This window comes from Theropithecus gelada, chromosome 13 (genome assembly GCF_003255815.1).
Source record: "Theropithecus gelada isolate Dixy chromosome 13, Tgel_1.0, whole genome shotgun sequence".
Lineage (NCBI taxonomy): Eukaryota > Metazoa > Chordata > Mammalia > Primates > Cercopithecidae > Theropithecus > Theropithecus gelada.
The window spans coordinates 55950219-55959753 of NC_037681.1; the positions used below are offsets into that span (position 1 = coordinate 55950219).

The 9535-nt window shown below is 37.2% G+C and overlaps 1 pseudogene; it reads right to left on the bottom strand.

Moving 5' to 3' along the window:
- Positions 1-703: 703 nt before the first annotated feature.
- On the bottom strand, positions 704-9239 carry LOC112604484 (annotated as a pseudogene).
- Between the last annotated feature and the right edge of the window lie 296 nt (positions 9240-9535).

The window sequence follows — 9535 nt, forward strand, 5'->3', positions numbered from 1 at the left end:
TTACAGTATCATAATATTCTGTTTTTCTATGTACTTACTATAACCAGCCAGTTTTGTACCTACAGACAAAGTTTCTTGTATTTTATTAACATCCTTTTCTTTCTGATCAAAGAACTCCCTTTAGCATTTATTGTAGGTTAGATCTGATGTTGATGAAATTTCTCAGCTTATGTTTCTCTGGGAAAGTCTTTATTTCTCTTTTTATGTTTGAAGGATATTTTTACAAAATGTACTATTCTAGGGTACTTTTTTTCTTCTACACTTTAAACATGTCATGCCACTCTCTCCTTCCCTTTAAGCTTTCCACTGACTGCTGTCAGATGTATTGGGGCTCTATTGTATATTATTTCTTTTTGCTATATTCCTGCTTTTAGGATTTTGAAGGAGTCTGATTGTTAAATGTCTTGAGGTAATCTTGTTTGGGTTAAATCTGCTTGGTGTTCTATAACCTTCTTGTACTTCAATGTTGATATCTTCTCTAGGTTTGGCAACTTCTCTGTTAGTACTCTTAGGAATAAAATTTCTACCACTTTTTCTCTACCTCCTCTTTAATGCCAATAACTTAGATTTGGCCCTTTGAGGCTATTTTCTAGATCTTGTAGGCATACTTTATGATTTTTTTTTGTTGTTGCTGTTGAAAGGATATATATATATATATATATTTAGAATTAGGCAGCTAGACTCAGTTTAGATGATCCCAATTTCATTGGTAACATCCAATTTCATTGGCAACATCCAAAGCATCGTAATCAGGAGCCAATCGAACATATGCCTTTTTCTCTCCATCAGGCTGAATCAGGGTGTTGACCTTGGCCACATCAATGTCATAGAGCTTCTTCACAGCCTGTTTAATCTGCTGCTTGTTGGCTTTAACATCCACAATGAACACAAGTGTGTTGTTCTCTTCTATCTTCTTCATGGCAGACTCAGTGGTCAGCAGAAACTTGATGATAGCATAGTGGTCAAGCTTGTTTCTCCTGGGGGCGCTCTTCCGAGGATATTTGAGCTGCCTCCGGAGTCGCAGTGTCTTGGGCCGCCCGAAGGTGGGTGATGTGCGGATCTTCTTTTTTTTTGTGGCTGTGGACACCTTTCAACACTGCCTTCTTGGCCTTTAAAGGCTTCGATTTGGCTTTGGCTTTAGGAGGGGCAGGAGCTTCCTTCTTTGCTTTCAGCGCCGTCTTGTGAAAAGGGCTACTTTATGATTTTTTATTCTTTTTTTGTTTATCTCCTCTGATTACATATTTTCAAATAGCCTGTCTTGAAGCTGACTAATCCTTTCTTCTGCTTGATCAATTCTGCTATTAAGAGACTCTGATACATTATTTAGTATGTCAGTTACATTTTTTTAACTCCAGAATTTCTGCTTGATTATTTTTAATGATTTCAATCTTTGTGTTAGATTTACCTGAAAGAATTCTGAAATTATTCTCTGTGTTTTCTTGAATTTCTTTGAATTTCCTCTAAACAGCTATTTTGAATTCTCTTTCTGAAAGGTTGCATACCTCTGTTTCTCCAGGATTGGTGTCTGGTACCTTACATTGTCTCTTTGGTGCAGTCATGTGTATCTGGATGAACTGATGCTTGTGGATATTTGTCTTTAGTTGTGCATTGAAGAATTAGGTATCATGTCCTTCACGGGAAGGCTTTCCAGGTATTCAAAAGAAGATGAGTATTGTGATCTAAGCCATATCTGCATTAGGGGTCACACCAAACCCAGTAACACTTTGGTTCTTGAAGATTTATAAAACTGCTGCCTTGGTGGTGTGAACCCTGAAAATCTGAAACTGGTCGCAGTTAATTTAGAAAGTTTATTTCACCAAGGTTGAGGATGCACGCCCACGACACAGCCTCAGGGGGTTCTGACAACATGTGCCCAAGGTGGTCAGGGCGTAGTTTAGTTTTATACACTTTAGGGAGACATGAGACATCAATCAACATATGTAAGATGAACATGGGTTTGGTCTGGAAAAGGGGGATGACTAGAAGCAAAGACAGGGCAACTCAAAGCAGGGAGGTGGCTGCCAGGTCATAGGTAAATAAGAGACAAATGGTTGCATTTCTTTGGGATTCTGATTAGCCTCTCCAAACGAGGCAATCAGATATGCATTTATCTCAGTGAGCAGAGGAATGACTTTGAACAAAATGGAAGGCAGGTTGGCCCTAAGTAGTTCACAGCTTGGCTTGACTTTTCCCTTTAGCTTAATGATTTGGGGGCCTCAAGATTTATTTTCCTTTCACAATGGTCTTGGATAAGATCTGAAATAATTCTCTGGATTACCAGGCAGAGACTCTTGTTCCCTTTTTTTACTTTCTCTCAAAGAAACAGAATCTGCCTCTCTATCCTGAGCCACCTAGAGCTGGAGAAGGGGTCACATAAGCATCCCTGTGACCACAACCATTGGGATTGTACTGAGTTAGACCTGAAGTCAGTAGAGCACTGGGTCTTATCCAAGGCCTAATCTAACCACTACCTGGCTACCACCTATGTTTGCTCCAAGCCCTAAGCTTCTACTATCAGCTGGTGTTGAAGACAGCCAGTCTTGTGTCCTTCTGTTCAGGGTAGCAAGTTCCCTTAGGCACTGGGCTGGTCTAGCGACGCTGGCTGGGAGCCACGGATTAGAGTAAAAATCTATAGGAATCTACTTCATTCTGTATTCCAATGCAGTGATCTGTCACTCAAACCACAAGACAAAGTCCTTCCCACTCTTCACTCTTCTTTGCACAGGCAGAAGAACCTTACCTCCTGGCTACCACTGTCACAGGCTCACAGGGATCCCTGCCAAGCTACCACTAGTATTCACTTTGGACCCAAGGGCTCTTTAGTCAGCAGGTGATTAAATCCTGCCAGGACTAGGTCCTTCCCTTCAAAGCAGCAAATTCTATTCTGACTCAGGGCATGTCTAGATATGTCATCCGGGACCTAGGGCATGAAATGGGGGCCTCACAACCCTGCCCAGTGCCCTATCCTACTGTGACTCAGCTGGTATCCAAAATGCAAGACAAAGTCCTCTTTTCTTTGTTCCATTCTTTTGTTATCAAAACACCAGGGATTTGGTCTAAGTCCTGCTACTCACCACACAAAAAGCCAATCACCTGATTAAAGAAGGCTTTAATCAGGTGCTGCAGTCAAGGAGATGGGAGGTCAGTCTCAAATCTATCTCTCTGACCAACTAAAACTAGGAGTTTATATAGCAGGAAAAAAATGTAACAATGTAGAAGTAAACGGGAACTAGTGAGGGGCAAGGAAGCAACCACGATGATTGAGAGATTTGGCATCACATTGCCAAATGTGGTGTCTGTGGTGATCTGGTGAGTTTCAGATCTTTGATACTTTTTTTAAGACCTTAAGTTCATTTCCTGAGGAAAAAACTAAGATAAAACAAATTTAAGTTTCAAGCATTAAGACCAGAACGGTCAGTTTCCATTTATTAAGGGGGAAAAAAAAAAACAAAAAACAAAAAAAACCTATTGGGACTATTGGGTTGGTTTCACTCTCCTCAAGAGAAAGAAAAGGGTGTCTTTAGAAGTTGAGCTGTGCTGGTTGGTGATCACGGAGAGGTGGCAAAAGTACTCCCTTAGTCACCCCAGCTGGTGTCTTAGTAGGTCACATGGCCTTGAAGTCACTGTCTCCAAGCTTAGCACAGTACTGGGACTCATCTATAAGTTATGTTGTGTGCTAGACTGCTTTTCAAGTTTATTTAAGGCTTCTGAGCACATTAGCCCACTATGGCAAGGCTTGCCAAAACAAGTGTAGACTGCTGAGATGGGCAATTCCCTTCTGGTTAGGGATGATCTAAATTCTACCCTCATGGGTGGGTGTCTGCTGAGTTCAGCCCAGTTTTGCTTCCTGCCGTGACAGGGGAACACTGAGTTCAACTGCAAAGTCTCCCAGTCGCTGCACTTTCTCTTCCCCAAACACAGAGGTTCTCTGTGCCGTGCCTTTGCTGTCAAGGGATTGGGGAATAGTGGTGTAATTCAAGTCTGTCTTTTCTACCCTCTTCAGAGCCTCTTTCAGTGATATGAAGTTAAAACGAATTACTGTGAGTACTCACCTGGTTTTTGGTTCTTATGATGGTATTTCCTTTGTGTTGATAGTTGTTAAATTTGGTGTTCCTGTCGGGGGAACAATCAGTGGAAACTTCGATTTGGCCATCTTGATCTGCCCCTCAAAAAAGCTTTATTTTTAAATAGGGAAATGAATAAACATTACCAGAAGTTGTTTTAAATATTGTGCTAAAATTTTTGTTTTGGTTTGCAAATAAAAATATTTGCAAAAAATTTATTTTCTTATTTCAAATAGAAATTCTCATATCTCCCTCTGGAAGTTGGTGGTGGCTGGAAATGAAGAAATTCACTGGGCAGGTTGAAAATTCTAAAATATACAGAAAACCAAGTATTTTCAAGGTGATGTTTATGTTGTGTGATCATAATTAAAATGAGCTTTAGTTTAAAAATAGCGAAAAATAAGTAAATAGCTGAATCTGCTTTCAGAAAGTTTTTAAGTAAATTTGAAATATGTTATACATGAACATTCCTTTATACTTTATATTCTGCCTCCATATTTAGCAATATGTTTTTATTTTCATTTTTTTATTTTTTCACCTCATCGAACCCTGTGTATTTAATATATTAGGTACATTATGCCAATTTGAATCATCTGGGGAATAAAGTATATTAAGGAATTAGCCAAAAACTCTTATATTCATATGTTATACGAAAAATTAAATGCAATCTCTTCTTTCACCAATCAGAATTCTGGACCAATAATAATTTTTTAAAATACAGTACAATACATTTTTATCTTGTATTCATTATTAGTCTTCCACACAATAAAACAAAGCTTTATGAGGGGAAATTTTGTCTTTTTCTTTATTTCTTTATTTAAGGACCTAAGACAATGCCTGGTACATATTAGCTCCTTAAAAATGTACTTACTAATGTAAAAACAAATATATTCAATGTTAGTGTTTAAATTTTTTTCTGTATAAATCTAGACTATAAATATTAACAAAGAGAAATGAACACATATGTCTATACAAAAACATGTATACTATCACTCATAGCAGCATTATAAATAATAGCAAAAAAGTGAGAATAACTCAAATTATCACTTTGTGAATACATAAATGAAATGTTGTATTTCCATACAATGGAATACTATTCAAATTTTTTTTTTTTTTTTTTTTTTTTTTTTTTTTTTTTGAGATGGAGTCTCGCTCTGGCACCCAGGCTGGAGTGTAGTGGCACAATCTTGGCTCATTGCAAGCTCCACCTCCCAGGTTCACGCCATTCTCCTGCCTCTCCTCCCAAGTAGCTGGGACTACAGGCTCCCACCACCACGCCTGGCTAATCTTTTGTATTTTTGGTAGAAACAGGGTTTCACCGTGTTAGCCAGGATGGTCCCAATCTCCTGACCTTGTGATCAGCCTGCCTCAGCCTCCCAAAGTGCTGGGATTATGAATGAGCTGCTAATGTATGCTACTATTTGGGTAAATATGAAAAACATCATTTTAAGTGAAAGAAGCTAGATACAAAACAAATTGTAGGATTCTGTTTATATAGAAAGTCTAGAAAAGAAAAATTTGTAGAGACAGAATGTACATCAGTGGTTTCCAAGGGCCGTGGTAGAGTGTGGTGTTTACATGAAAATGGAAATGAGAATATTTCAGGCTGATGAAAATATTTTTTAAACTGGACTAAATCATTACTAAAATCATTTATTATATACTTAGAATAAAGAGGTTTATGATATGTAAACTATTCCACAGTGAAGCTAGTTTAAAAAGCATAATATATAAGTATATATATTCGCACACATATATATATGCTTGTGAACATATATACATATATACATAAATGTGTGTATATATACATATCTATATGCGTGTGTGTATGTTCATGTGTATATATATTTATATTCTGTTTTGACACATACACACAAATAAACATATGTACACGAATATACAACTTATTTCCCTAAATTGAATCAAGAAACTTATTAGTGGTTACATTTGGAACAAAATATTTGAAGGTATGAGAGATTTTTCTCTCATCATGTTTAGCTTTTTAAACAAGTTGAATTCTCAAAACTTATAAATGTATTATTTTTATTTAACAACAATGTCAAAAACGTTTTAATTAAAACATGTGAAAATTGAAGTCTCACTTGCCATCTGATTTCCAAAACTTGACCTGTTCTGTACGTATCTTTAAATTAAAATTTGTCTGCCTCATACAGTGACCTTATGTATACATTTGCTAGACATAGAACATTGAACACCATTGGCTGAGCGTCTTTTGATGACTATGATTCTGTCAGAGATAATGCTGTTTTTCATTGAACTCATTGTACTTAATATATTATTTAAAATTATCAGTTGATAATCAATTTATATATCTTTATCCAACATGTGAAGCACTTTCCAGGTCATTTCATTATGTTTATCTAAATGCTCCTCCATTTCTATTATGCACCAGAATAAGTTGGGGAACTTATTAAAACTGCATCTTCCCAGATCACATCCAAACTATTTCTGTGTTGTAGTTTTAGATTGTATTCTGGAAACTGATTTTGAAAAAAGAATACCAAGTGATTCTGATGCAGGTGGCCCTCAAACTGTGCTTTGCCAAACATTGGTCTTGAGTAAGTCAATCGTAATGGATCTCATATCTAATTGGGGGGATCTCAAAAAAGTCCATTTATTTGGAACTAGGTATTTTCCAACACATTTGTGGTCTATTAGGGGAAAATACTACACTGTGATGTTTGTATCCTCAAACATAGGTAAGCATTTAGCTAAATAGCAAAATCTATGCTGTTACAGCCAGGATGACACCTTCTACTGTCACTCATGATACACAGTGGCAGATTGACTTCCAAACAGCAAATGTCCTTTCAATAATGGATGAAGACACTACACTTAAAAGTTCTCACTTGAGAAATTCCAAGTATAGATTTACAGGATTTATGTAAGTTATATAACACATATCAGCCTGAGACATAGACCAAATGGAATGTAGAACAGGAGAACCAGTAGAATAACACAAGAAGAGACAGACATTCCTCTCTTAACCATTTTTCCAAATGGAGCTCACAAATTCCCTTATTGCAAACACTTAGCGTTATTACCAAAATCACATGATTGTATCACTAGTAGGTTACCATATATCTTATTAATCTGAATTGTTCAATTAAATCTGAACATTTAATCTGAACCTCTACTACAATTTGAGTCATTAACTGATCCTTTTATTGTCATGTTAAAATTCAAATTAAAGAAATCCTTTGAGTTTATTAAAAAATGATACAGGCAGCCATACAATGCAAAATATACCTTTTACAGGAACAGATAAAATATAAACATTAAACACAAAAACAATAATGTTTTCTTAGGCCGGGCACTGTGGCACACACCTGTAATTCCAGAACTTTGGAAGGCTGAGGCAGGCGGATCATGAGGTCAAGAGATCAAGACCATCCCGACCAACATGGTGAAACCCTGTCTCTACTAAAAATACAAAAATTAGCTGGGCGTGGTGGCACACACCTGTGGTCCCAGCTACTTGGGAGGCTGAGATAGGAAAATCGGTTGAACCCAGGAGGAGGAGGTTGCAGTGAGTTGAGATTGCACCACTCTGCACTCCAGCCTGGGCGACAGATCGGGACTCTGTCTCAAAAAAAAAAAAAAAAAAAAATAGAGAATGTTTTCTTAAGGAACAAGGAGGGAAACGTGAGTGTGATATGCCAAAAAAGTAATGTGTGTGCATGTGTGCGTATGCATATATATATATACACGTGTGTGCATATATATGTGTATAAATATATAGACAGACAGATAGGAATACAAGTACATGTACAGACCAATGGTAATAAAGTACGACATGAAGACTGTCTTTAATTCAACCACCTGTACCTAAGATAAGGAGAAGAAAGAAAGAAAGGAGTGAGGAAAGGAGAAAAGGACCAGGATACACTCTGTCAATAGTAAGATTCTGAGACTTGATTTAAGAGATTTGGTAGGAAATAATATTAGATAACTCTGCCTCAGTCCGGTTTATTCTTTGGGAAATTTGACACAGATCACCCATTTTAACAGCTCCCCCAAAGCAAAGGCAGAATATTCCTTTGATTCCTTGATACATGACTGCCTGACATAGTTGTGACACAGAGATAACTATCACATTATTACTCTTCATTGATGAATTACAGAACTTCCTGTAAGTCACTGAGAAAACAATCTGATTTATCTGGTTTGTCTCACTTTAAATCCTAAAACAAAAACTTATTGTAGGAAGTCCTTTTTTATATAGTACAAAGCAAAGTACTTCAGGTCATTATTTTCCAAGGTATTTTCCTAAAGACCACCTAGGTCAAAGAACTCAGATTTGCTTCTTAAGTTTCTATAATCTTGTATCGAAAACAAAATCAACTTAATCAGAATTTTAGGATTGATGTTATTAATTTCGTATTTTTAACAAATACCCTAAGGGATTCTGGTGAATACCTGAAAACAACCCTCTAGATGATGAAGATGACAATATGATTCTGCTGTGCAAGTCTAATTCAGGTTCATGTACTGATTTGTATTTATCATTGTAGCAGGTTGAATAGCGATCACACAAAGATATCTGTGTCTTAATTCCAGGGACCTGTATCTGTTATCTTATAAGGAAAAAGCATCTTCACAGATGTGATTAAATTAAGGATCTTGAGATGGAGTGATTACAGTGGATTATTCAGGTGGGTCTTAAATGTTATTGCAAATGTCCTTATAAGAGAGTGGCAGGAGGAGAGGTCATATAGACAGACAGGAGAAGTGATATGCAGATGGAGTAGAGAGAGATTTAGAGATGTTACTCTTGAGATGGGAGTGATGGAGCCACAAGCCTAGAAATTCCAGTAACCTCCAAATGCTGGAATAGGCCAGGAAGTGATTCTTCCCTACAAGCGAAACCATGACCCAGCTGACACCTTGATTTTGTTCCAGTGGAACTAATTTCAGACTTCTGGCCTCCAGGACTGTAAGGGAACACAAGTGTATTATTTTAAGTCAGCAAGGTTTTGGTAATTTGTTAGAGCAACCCCAAGAAACTGGTAAAGTCCTCATGGGACAATGAACCAATTAAGCAATAGGTAAATTGACTTAATTCTATTTCCTCTACTGAATTGAAGGAGAAATTACCTGATTTGTCAGGTTTTCTTTGCAAGCTTGGGCAGTAATCAGAGTGAGGGCAGTCATAACAGAAACCAGTACAATTGTTATTGCACTTTCAAAAATGGCCAGTGAAAGTCAACAAACATATTCATGGGACAATTATCCCCTTAATGTATGTATGAGTTGTATTTCTTGCTAGATCCAAGATAACAAACGGAAGGACAAATTGTTGTAGCAAGAAAGGAACGAGAGATGCATATAGCAAGCACCACAATTAGTGGGGAAAGACCACAAAACAGACAGGTATGAAGAAACAGAGTGACGCCAGAGGGCCAAATGTGTAAGAGGTTGAGGGATGCATTTATAAACTGAATCCCAAG